This window comes from Copadichromis virginalis, linkage group LG16, assembly GCF_057382275.1.
Source record: "Copadichromis virginalis isolate Kocher_CV1m ecotype Utaka linkage group LG16, C_Virginalis_male_GT1.1, whole genome shotgun sequence".
In the NCBI taxonomy this organism is placed as follows: domain Eukaryota; kingdom Metazoa; phylum Chordata; class Actinopteri; order Cichliformes; family Cichlidae; genus Copadichromis; species Copadichromis virginalis.
The window spans coordinates 32,350,306-32,359,645 of NC_140633.1; the positions used below are offsets into that span (position 1 = coordinate 32,350,306).

Sequence of the window (9,340 nt, forward strand, 5' to 3'; positions counted from 1 at the left end):
TCACTTTAGGATGGGTGGAGGAAGATTATTCCACTGGCAGCTCTCAGACAGCTCCATCCTCACACAGATGTTTCAAATCCTTTGCTTGCAAAGGCATGCAACACACATGAATGGCACAGCTGGCATGCAACTATTATGGAGTACACGAAAAAGCATCACTATCTATGTGCACTGATTGTTTTTACCACTAATAAGTCGTAGTGGAAAACTTTTATGTTTTTAGCTGGTTACTACAGATTACTAGAGGCCACTGGCTTTAATCCAGTCCCCTGCTCTTCTACTTGAGATCGATCCACTCAAACTGGGGGAACTCAATCAACATTTATGCTTCTCAGAAGTGTCATAACGTTTATGCATAATGTTAGTTTATGCATCATTGGCTAGCTTTACAGAGTTCAAGGTGCTCCCAAGGCCCAACATCAGGGCTGAAAATGAACCCAACTTAGAAGTCATCTAATGTCTACTTGAGGCTTTGGCAGTGAGTCAGTCCCATAGATTCCTAAGTTAAAATGTCTTTAGAGCAACAGAAATCCACATTTTCATCTAAATATGGTCACTTTGGCCCATATGGCTTTCATTCCTCCATGTTATCAAGGAGGGCATGTTAGTTGGAGGTATCCTGAAAAATGAACAGATAACTGAAGCAGTGAGATGGCACTATGTTACTACATAAAACAGTGAGTAAGCAGTAGAAGTAGGAACTTTTCCTACTGTTGTATATGGCAGAATGAACCAGTGTTTTGTAGAGTATGGTTCAAACCATAGTCAGAAAAATAAAGGAATAACAACTTTTCTTGTGCTGCTTAATAGATGAATGCCCTGAATCAAACATCATGTCAGTGTTTCGCAGTGGCCATCAACAGTTTAGTCTCTGAATACATGTCACTTTCATGTGACAGGGTGTGTTTTATTCCAAATCTGCCTCACAATTTTTCTGAAACTCTGGCGAGAGAAGACTATTTGCATGAAAAGTGTGATTCAATCAGACAAGTCATTGACCTTTGGAGAGGAAACCAAACAACTCGGGATGACAATGAGGTTCCCTTGGCAACCAGAAAAAGACTAAGCATCCCAGCGCTCTTTGTGATTAGTAACCAAACAGAATGAGGAGGAAAAAAGGAAAGAGTTAAAAAACGAAAGAGGGTTTAAAAATGGAACTGGAAGAGATGTGTTGATTGGTCTGACAGAGGATAAACTCATTTGTATGATGAATGATGAATTTAATTCTCTTCTTTTTCAGTTATAGCTTTGAGGAGCAGAGGCTCTAACTGTAGCTTTATTTACTGTAAGAATGATAATCTTGATGGTGGGGTGGGTGCAGTTTTCTCTGTGGTGGGGTTGGGTGGACTGTCCCGGGCTCTGTGGGGCCGGGGGGCGCTGCTGCGCTGGGCCCCGGTCTGGATGGGCCTGGGCCCCCTTTCCCTAGCGGGTCGCGGAGTATGGGAGTGCCTACTGGTGTCAGCGGGGGAGCTGGCCCCAGGGAGGGGTCATCTGCCCCTCCCTTCCTTCCCTCCCCATCTCCAGCTGCCTCCCTCCTCCCTCTCCACCACAACCACCCACACATGCAGGGCCTTGGAGTAGGGGTATGTCACCAGGGTGCAGAGGAGGCTACCCCCCCCTCTGTCCCCTTCTGGCTGCCTCTGCCTCAATTTTATCCCACAACTTAGATATTTACATTACTCACACTCTCATTACACATACATATAGGATCTTGGGGGTGGGCACGATACACGGAGTCCAAATTACCATCAGGGTGTACACCTCACCCCTGGCGTCGTTGCCCACCTCTCAATTTTGAATACACGTAGACATTGAGGGCCAGCAGGAGGGACTATGCGCTTACCTGCTGCTCTCTGGCAGGTAGCTCCATGCCCTCCTGGGTTTTAATTGCACTTTAGAACACACATGCATCAACACTACAATGAGCGGGTGGAGGGAGGTTTGGAGTCTTCTCTCACCCCCGTTCTCTGCGGCCTGCTGGAGCGGGGGGGCTAGGAGGAGGAGTTGGCCGTCCGACTGCGGTCTGGAGTGTGGAGCCTCCCTGCTGCTGCAGAGTCGGGGCGGTCTGCCTCTCCCCACCGCAGGGAAAAGGGTAACACCACCTGGGTCTGGGTGCAGTTCCCCCCTCCAGGGGCAAGGGTACCTAGATCCGGTTCGTAGAGTACGCTTGGGGAGTGTGATCGTGTGTACAGCGTCTCTTTATGTCTGTCTCCACGTTGGTTGAGTGTGGAGTAAGTGCATATGAGAGCATGAGGGGGGGAATGGATGTTTGTGTCTGTGTGTGCCTGTATGTCTGTGTCTATATGTCAGGTTGGGTATCAGACGCCACCTCTCTGGGGACATCTCAGGCCCTCCAAGGTTTGGAGGCCTATCTCCACCCACCACCACTTCCCCTGCCAGTGGCGGACTCCCTCAGGTGTCGGTGCGTTGGTGGTTCTTTGTGTCTGGGGGTGGGTGTCCGGGTACACACCGGCTCACTCCTTGGCGGCCGCTTATCACGGCCTGGAGCCTGCGGCTCGCTCGGGCCACTTCGGAGGTGGGGTGCCCCCGGCCTCTGAGCCTGGGGCTCGGTCACTCAGGCACGGCTGGCTGCCGGCGGAGCTCACGGGCGCGTCACTGCAACTCCCCCTGGCTTCTGCTCCGCGGCTGCTGAGTGAGCCCTCATCTGGGACTCTCCTCAGCTCTTTCTGGGACAGTGGCGCGGCTGCCCCTCTGTTGGTCTTCCTTGGTCTCTTGTGTTCTGGGGGCCTCTGGATGTCTGGAGTTTTGATCTCCTCCATACCTGCTTCATGCCCTGGAGGACGGGGCTGTGGCTCCCCACACTCCCTAGCAGATCGTTACATGGAGAAACCTTTGGAATGCAAGCATGCTGATCCACACAGGTATGCACACAGGTGTACACATGGGTATTCACAGACGCGGACTACAGCTTTCTTGGCTGCTGCCTCAAAGCACATTGTGCGCTGTCTATCTTGCGTGCTGCACAATATCGTTTTTTACTTAGTATCTACTGATATCTACTGCTAGCTAGTTTATTGTGATGGTGCCGTTTTTTTTTTATTATGTTGCTCTTTGTTGCTTGCTTTCTCTTCTGTTTTTTTTCTCCATACAGGTGACCCAGGTGGTTTTTTTTTTTTTGTTGTTTGTTTTTTTTTTTTTTTCTTCCCCCCCTTCTCACCGTCTCTTCTCCCCTTTGGTTTTCTTTCTCTCCCTCTCTTTCTTTCATTCTTTCTCCCTGTCCTATCCCCCAGTCATGTCTGTCCCGTTTGTAGGAACTGAAAATAAAATAAATTCATAATTATAATAAAGGTCAATCAAATGGACCAATATGGCAAGGCCATGATGATCCACTTGGTAAAATAAATCCGCTTGGCATCTTTCTTGGCCTTAAGACAACAATTCTGATGGCTAAAGATCCAAACGGGACACAAAAAAAGAAAAAAAAGAAAAAAAAGAATGATAATCTTGTATGTTACCGTATGAGCATATTTCACTAAAGATCAGCCACGCGACTGACGGCAGACTCTAAGACAGACAACACCCAAGTGCCATATCTTTATTTTTGTGTTTTATAAAGCCTTGCTGAGCAATAGCATTTGGCTTCTAGCCGCTCTTTCCCTGCAGCTTCTGCTAACATTAGAGTCTTGGGATTAGCAGAGGTGCTAGACAGGAGCCAAAAACAAATCCTCTCACACACCTACCTGTCTCTTTTATCAAACACATCCAGAGAACTGTCCTGGCCCTCGGGATATTGTGCTAGTACTATTCACTGTCGAGCTGCAGACAGTTAAGAGCACCTTATTACCGGTGTGAGGTTTGCTCAAAGGTGTTGCGCCAGCCATCAAATGAGGATCTGCCTTGTTGTGGCTTGTTAACTCATGGCGATGTGAGGACAGAGCAGCTCGAGCTGTTTAGGATCTTGTTTCTCAGAATCAGGATAGAAGAGGGGGTAGGGTGGATTAATAGAACTGGTGACCTGAAGGAAACAAATCAATAGGCCAGCTGACGGGCAATGGAAACTACCCCCGAGTGAAGATTGAAGACCTCAGTGTGCTTCAAACAAAGTGACTGTTAGACTGTCTGACAGCATCTGAAACACCTTTTCGACATTGGAATTGGATGGATGTCCAAAAATTCTTCTAACTTTTAGAAAGTTACAAACTTTAAAGCACACCTGCTTCATGAGGTGACTGCGCAGGTGTGTGAAAGTGTGAAAATAAGGCACCATTATCCACCATTTCACAGCATTTGAGTGTGTCTGTTTGAAATAAACACCTTTGCCCTGAAATGGACCACCCAGCTCAGCTTTCAGACATACTGATCTTTTTGTGTGGTCCAATGCCTCCATATATCGACTTTGTCATCTAATTTAACTGAGGATCAGAGGGGGGCTGGATTCTGTACCAACTGATATCTTTAAATAATATTTAGATGGCTGATACCAAGTCCTTTGTTCACTTAAATTTTAATTATATAGTACCAGTTGATAACAACAGTCATCTGAAGGTGTTTTAGTTTGGTATAGACCATGCAATATTAGAGTAAGAACCCAAAAAATCAAAGAACCCCTATGAGAAGTAAATGGTGAAAGTGGGAAAGAAGAACCCCCTTTAACAGGAATAGACCGTCCAGCAGAACCAGGCTAAGGAAGGGGTAGACATCTCTCTGCTGGAGGACAGGAAAGAGAAGACAAACACTTCAAATGTGCAATTCACTTGTATTTTTATTTTTATTCCTATTTATTCTATTTATCCCCTTCGTATATTTTATTTATATATGTCTCTGTATTTATGTGTGTGTGTGTGCGTGTGCGTGTGTGTGTGTGTGTATAATATTCTGTAACTCTAACTTCTGTCGGTGCTGTGCTTTTGGAAACCGAATTTCCCAGAGGAACCCACCCGAGGGATTAATAAAGTTTTATCTTATCTTATCTTATCTTATCTTAACAAGAAGAATGTGATGGCAGTGGCTCACACTCGTAGATTTTAGTTTGTTTCTTATTTCATCAACTGTTTGGCTTGGTTTAGTCACCAAAATACTTGGAAAAAGATCACAATTTAGACTGACAGGAAGTTAAGACTGAAACTCAGTACACTGAAAAAAATATGTTGTTGGATTTACTTAATTCAATGGTGGACATTTGTTGCACACAGATGTTTTGCTTTGGCAGCAACTTAAACAATTGAGTTAAATTAACACAATTTATTCATGTTCAATAAACCTGTGCAATTTGTGTTGATAAAATGTGACTTAAACATGTTTTGATGAAGTAATTTGAGCTCTTGGAATATTTTAATCCTTCACAATTTTCTCACGTTATCCCAACACGATTCAATAACTTTTACCCAATACTACTTGGTCACTTAAATACTACATGTTATCTTCAAATTACATTTTGCTATTATATTCTAGTATCAAATACACAATTTTCAAATGGAGGCCTTATAACAGATTGTATTGTTCTCTTCCAAGATGGTTGCTGGCATCCACCAGTAACCTTTCAAAACAAAATGTCTAATTTCACTGCATTGACAGTAGGTAAAGAATTAAACTGACATTACTCCTCTACTGAATCTATATAAATCAACAGTTAAATAATGTCAGTTCTTCCGTGTTCTCTGGAATCAATCACAGCAAAGAAATTAGACTGTTTCTTTTGAAAAATGTTGGGAAAGAACAATACAAAACATTCTATTTAAGGCCTCTGACATCAAGATTCAGTTAAACAACAATTATGACTAAACAATTTGAGGTAATGTTAGTTTCCATTAACATTAAATTAGGTTACTGAATTGGCAAACACCTTCCTATTAACACTACCCATTTTACCCCAATAACTAAAGAAATTAGCACTTGCAGGTCAAAACCTTTATTCAAGAGACGCAAAAATAACATTGATACAGTGACTGTCAAAAATTACAGCACTGATCATACTGTGACATCTTGGTTCAAAACAGCACACTTAGAAATATTCAACGTTCTTTACTTCAACTGAATGAAACTGAAAATACCATTTCACACGGCCCATATGGGATATTTAGACTGTATAACTGTTCACGCTACATCTCTTCACTAGTAAAAGAAAGAAAAAATACAAAGAGAAATTTAAAAATGCTGTCAAACAGACAAACAGAACTTGTACAGAGCAAAAGGAAAAACAAACAACAAAAAACGGCTCGTCCTCATGGCAGTTGCAGAGTATATAAAAATGAACCCTGCGATCCGTTCCTGGAATTGAGCTTCAAAAATGCAGCAGAACAAGTGTGAGATTTAAATGTCCTCTCACCTAGAGCTGATCAGCTTGCATGCATAACAGTGAGCTTCGTTGCAGGAGCAGTTTTGTCTTAGTTGTGAGCTTTTCTTGAGAGCTGAGTTGCATCCAACTCCATTACCACCCATTGAATCACCTCAAAAGTGTAGCAGAGTTGTGATGGGTAACTCATGTTGAAGGAATAAAAAAGGTCCAAACAGCATGGCTACTGCAAAGGTCACGTTATCCAGATCTTGAAGAACAACATCAGAAAAGTCATTGCCTGCCGCATCCTCTGGAGACAGATGTTCATTGTGGTTTTCTCAATCTGTGCAGTGGCCTCAGTCAAGTCCTGGTTAAACACAAAACATTTCTTTAAGATTCCTTTTTAAACTCATCTCTTTTGAATCTACCAGTTCTAATGTTAGAGTAATTTAAACCAATGCAAGCAACATAGTAAATAGCTATAGCCAAAGAGTGGCCTGCCATGCTGCCATTCATGGTCTAACAGAGTTTCTAAGAGAGGGTGAAAAACATAATAATTTCAAATGCTTTACATTAGTTTTTGTTAGAAAGACACCGGCCCATCAGAAATCCAGGTTATGTCACTCAGAAGATGTTAGAATTTAGACTTTCAGCCCCACAATTTGGTTAGCTGTTGGTCAGTTGGTCATTTTTTCAAACAAAAGCTAATATAAATATTGGTGGGATTTTCCTTTGTTCATTAGAATGACAAATTTAAAGTTTTTTCACACTGATGTGACCCCTAATACAGGGGTGGGGATGGGGCCTCAAGGGCCGGCGGCCGAGTTCACTACCAGGCCTCATGTGAACTTCAAATTATTAAAGAGGACTACTGGTCCTAACCAGTCCAATGAGGATCAAGTGGATAACTAAATGCATTTTTAAATGTTGCAAAGCCACAATCTACTCATAAAACACTCACCATGAACTCCTGCACCAAGATGTTGCAATTGTCTTTCACACAGATGCGGAGCACTTTGATGAGGGACTCCGAGCATTAATGTCATCCTTGACTATTATAACAAAGAAAACAGAGATTTGTGAACTTTTCAGTAGCACAGAAGAAAATGATCCCAGACAAAAACTCTTGACTTTTTAAACCAGTCAACATGCAACACCAGCATCTACAAAGCAATATCAAAAGTTCCTGTTTGACATCAACTTTATGGATATATAGTTTCCAGAACATTTATTTTTAAAAAAAGATAATTTTTTCTCAGTGGGCCAGTAAATGCATGACGAAAATTATGGCATCCTTTTAGTGGAATCATTACTCACAGGTAATAGTTGACTGTTTCAATGGATGTAGCATAAAAATCTTTTACTGACCTAATGCAATACATATACACTTTGTAGTTAAAGAATTTTAAAGTTCTTACTGTCATTATGGCAGCTACATCCTTTAGCTTTGTGCCCTGTTCCCCCGATCACTTTGCAAACACTTTCAGCAGACTGTCAGAGAAAAACTCAGCTCCGTCAGAAACCTTGACTGTAAAGGCATGGTTGGGATGCACTGGAATGCTGCATTTTATCTGAAATGACATAAAATTATTTTGAAATAACAGCAGGCACTGTGCTTGGTTAATCAGTAATGTTTTGTTGAATAAAAACTGTGTTTCCAGATCTTATGGGATTAAAAAAAATCCAAAGATGTTTGTTTCTGATTTGCAACCCAACAACCCACAAGTTACAACCTCATTTCAGTTCAAGTGTGCATTAATGCGAGTCCAGTAATCACCTTTCTGGCAATACATACAGGTATAAGTTAAACCTATGGCAGATTTTGGATCTCTCAGTTGTATTAATAGGGTGAGTATGCATGCACCTAATAATTATAAAAAACCTATTATAATTAAGTTACAGAAACGAAAATAGAATATACTTTCTTACCATAACACCTTGAACCCACAATCCATCAGCTGACTCCTGGTGAAATGCAGAATAGAGGTAATCTCTCAATGTGCAGCAAAAAAAACAAAAACAAAAGGACAGCAGGTGAGGGCAGGAGGGGTAGGGATGTAAGCTAGCATAATGCCGCTGATGATATTAGCTAAAGCTGTTCAATGTCCAAAATCTCACTAACACCACGGTGCAGTAAATACACAATGTAACTGAAGAGTCAGTTGACAAATCTATTCACACAGAAAACCAAATTATGTTATGAGTGCCTCGTAATTAGGTTTAATGTGATATTACGGCTCTTGTGCCAAAGACAAATTCAAATGAAAAAGCGCCAATTCTTTGACAACAGATAAAACAGCAAATAAGCTAACGGCTCTTTTTAGCATGTTACATGGCGACACTCTAGACGTTTAACTACATTTGGCTGAAATATGGTAAATATTAATTCAAAAAATCAAGACATACCAAAAACGTAGAGTTGGCTGCTCGACTTGACTGAGATGGATGCCTTTTTTAAACCACGATCCAAAGCCCGCGAGATGAAATCACGCGTGGTTTCACGAGATTTAACGTTGCTATCTTATTGACTTACGTCACCTGAACATGATATGAACAATTTAATACACCCTTTCTGCATATCATGTAGTTTTTACACTATATAGTTACATTTAACTTTAAAACATGAGGCAATTGTGTTAAATACATGCAAGATGCTTACATAAATCCAAGAGATGGCCAGTCCCTTTTTTTCAGTGTATGACACAGGAGAACTCGTTCTGCATTCTGAGATGCCAGCTTTGACATTTCGGGATGTCTGACAATAACAACACTCATAATCTTTAACAAATATATATTATATATAAACTGTTATACAATAAGTGCTGATGCTGTCAAAACCCAATAAATGCAAAATATAATGCAAAAGTTAAACGTATTGTTTTTGCAAACTAATGCCACCAGTGTGACCAAACATAGAAGCTGTTGGGTTGTGGTTACTATGCTTTATTAACATGCTCTGATATGCAAGACATACTGAAATGGGCACCAATTATGCTAACAAAAAGAAAACCCTATTGTGTTATTTACTCCTGCTCATGTTATCTTTTTAAGCGTTTAGGAAAGGAAAGGTTAGAGTATGCAAAAGCACTTACACAAAGCTCTACA

At 41.6% G+C, this 9,340-nt stretch overlaps 1 long non-coding RNA gene across 2 annotated transcripts; it reads right to left on the bottom strand.

Annotated features, from left to right (window-relative positions):
* Positions 1–5,853: 5,853 nt before the first annotated feature.
* Positions 5,854–8,918, bottom strand: LOC146691147 (uncharacterized). 2 transcript variants are annotated; one of them, XR_014915542.1, is made up of 5 exons: positions 8,642–8,918; positions 8,165–8,200; positions 7,654–7,806; positions 7,197–7,287; positions 5,854–6,602 (listed from the first exon to the last, which is right to left on the bottom strand). It is a non-coding gene; the product is annotated as an uncharacterized LOC146691147 (long non-coding RNA). The 2 variants fall into 2 exon arrangements; XR_014915541.1 differs by having other exon boundaries at positions 8,165–8,918.
* Between the last annotated feature and the right edge of the window lie 422 nt (positions 8,919–9,340).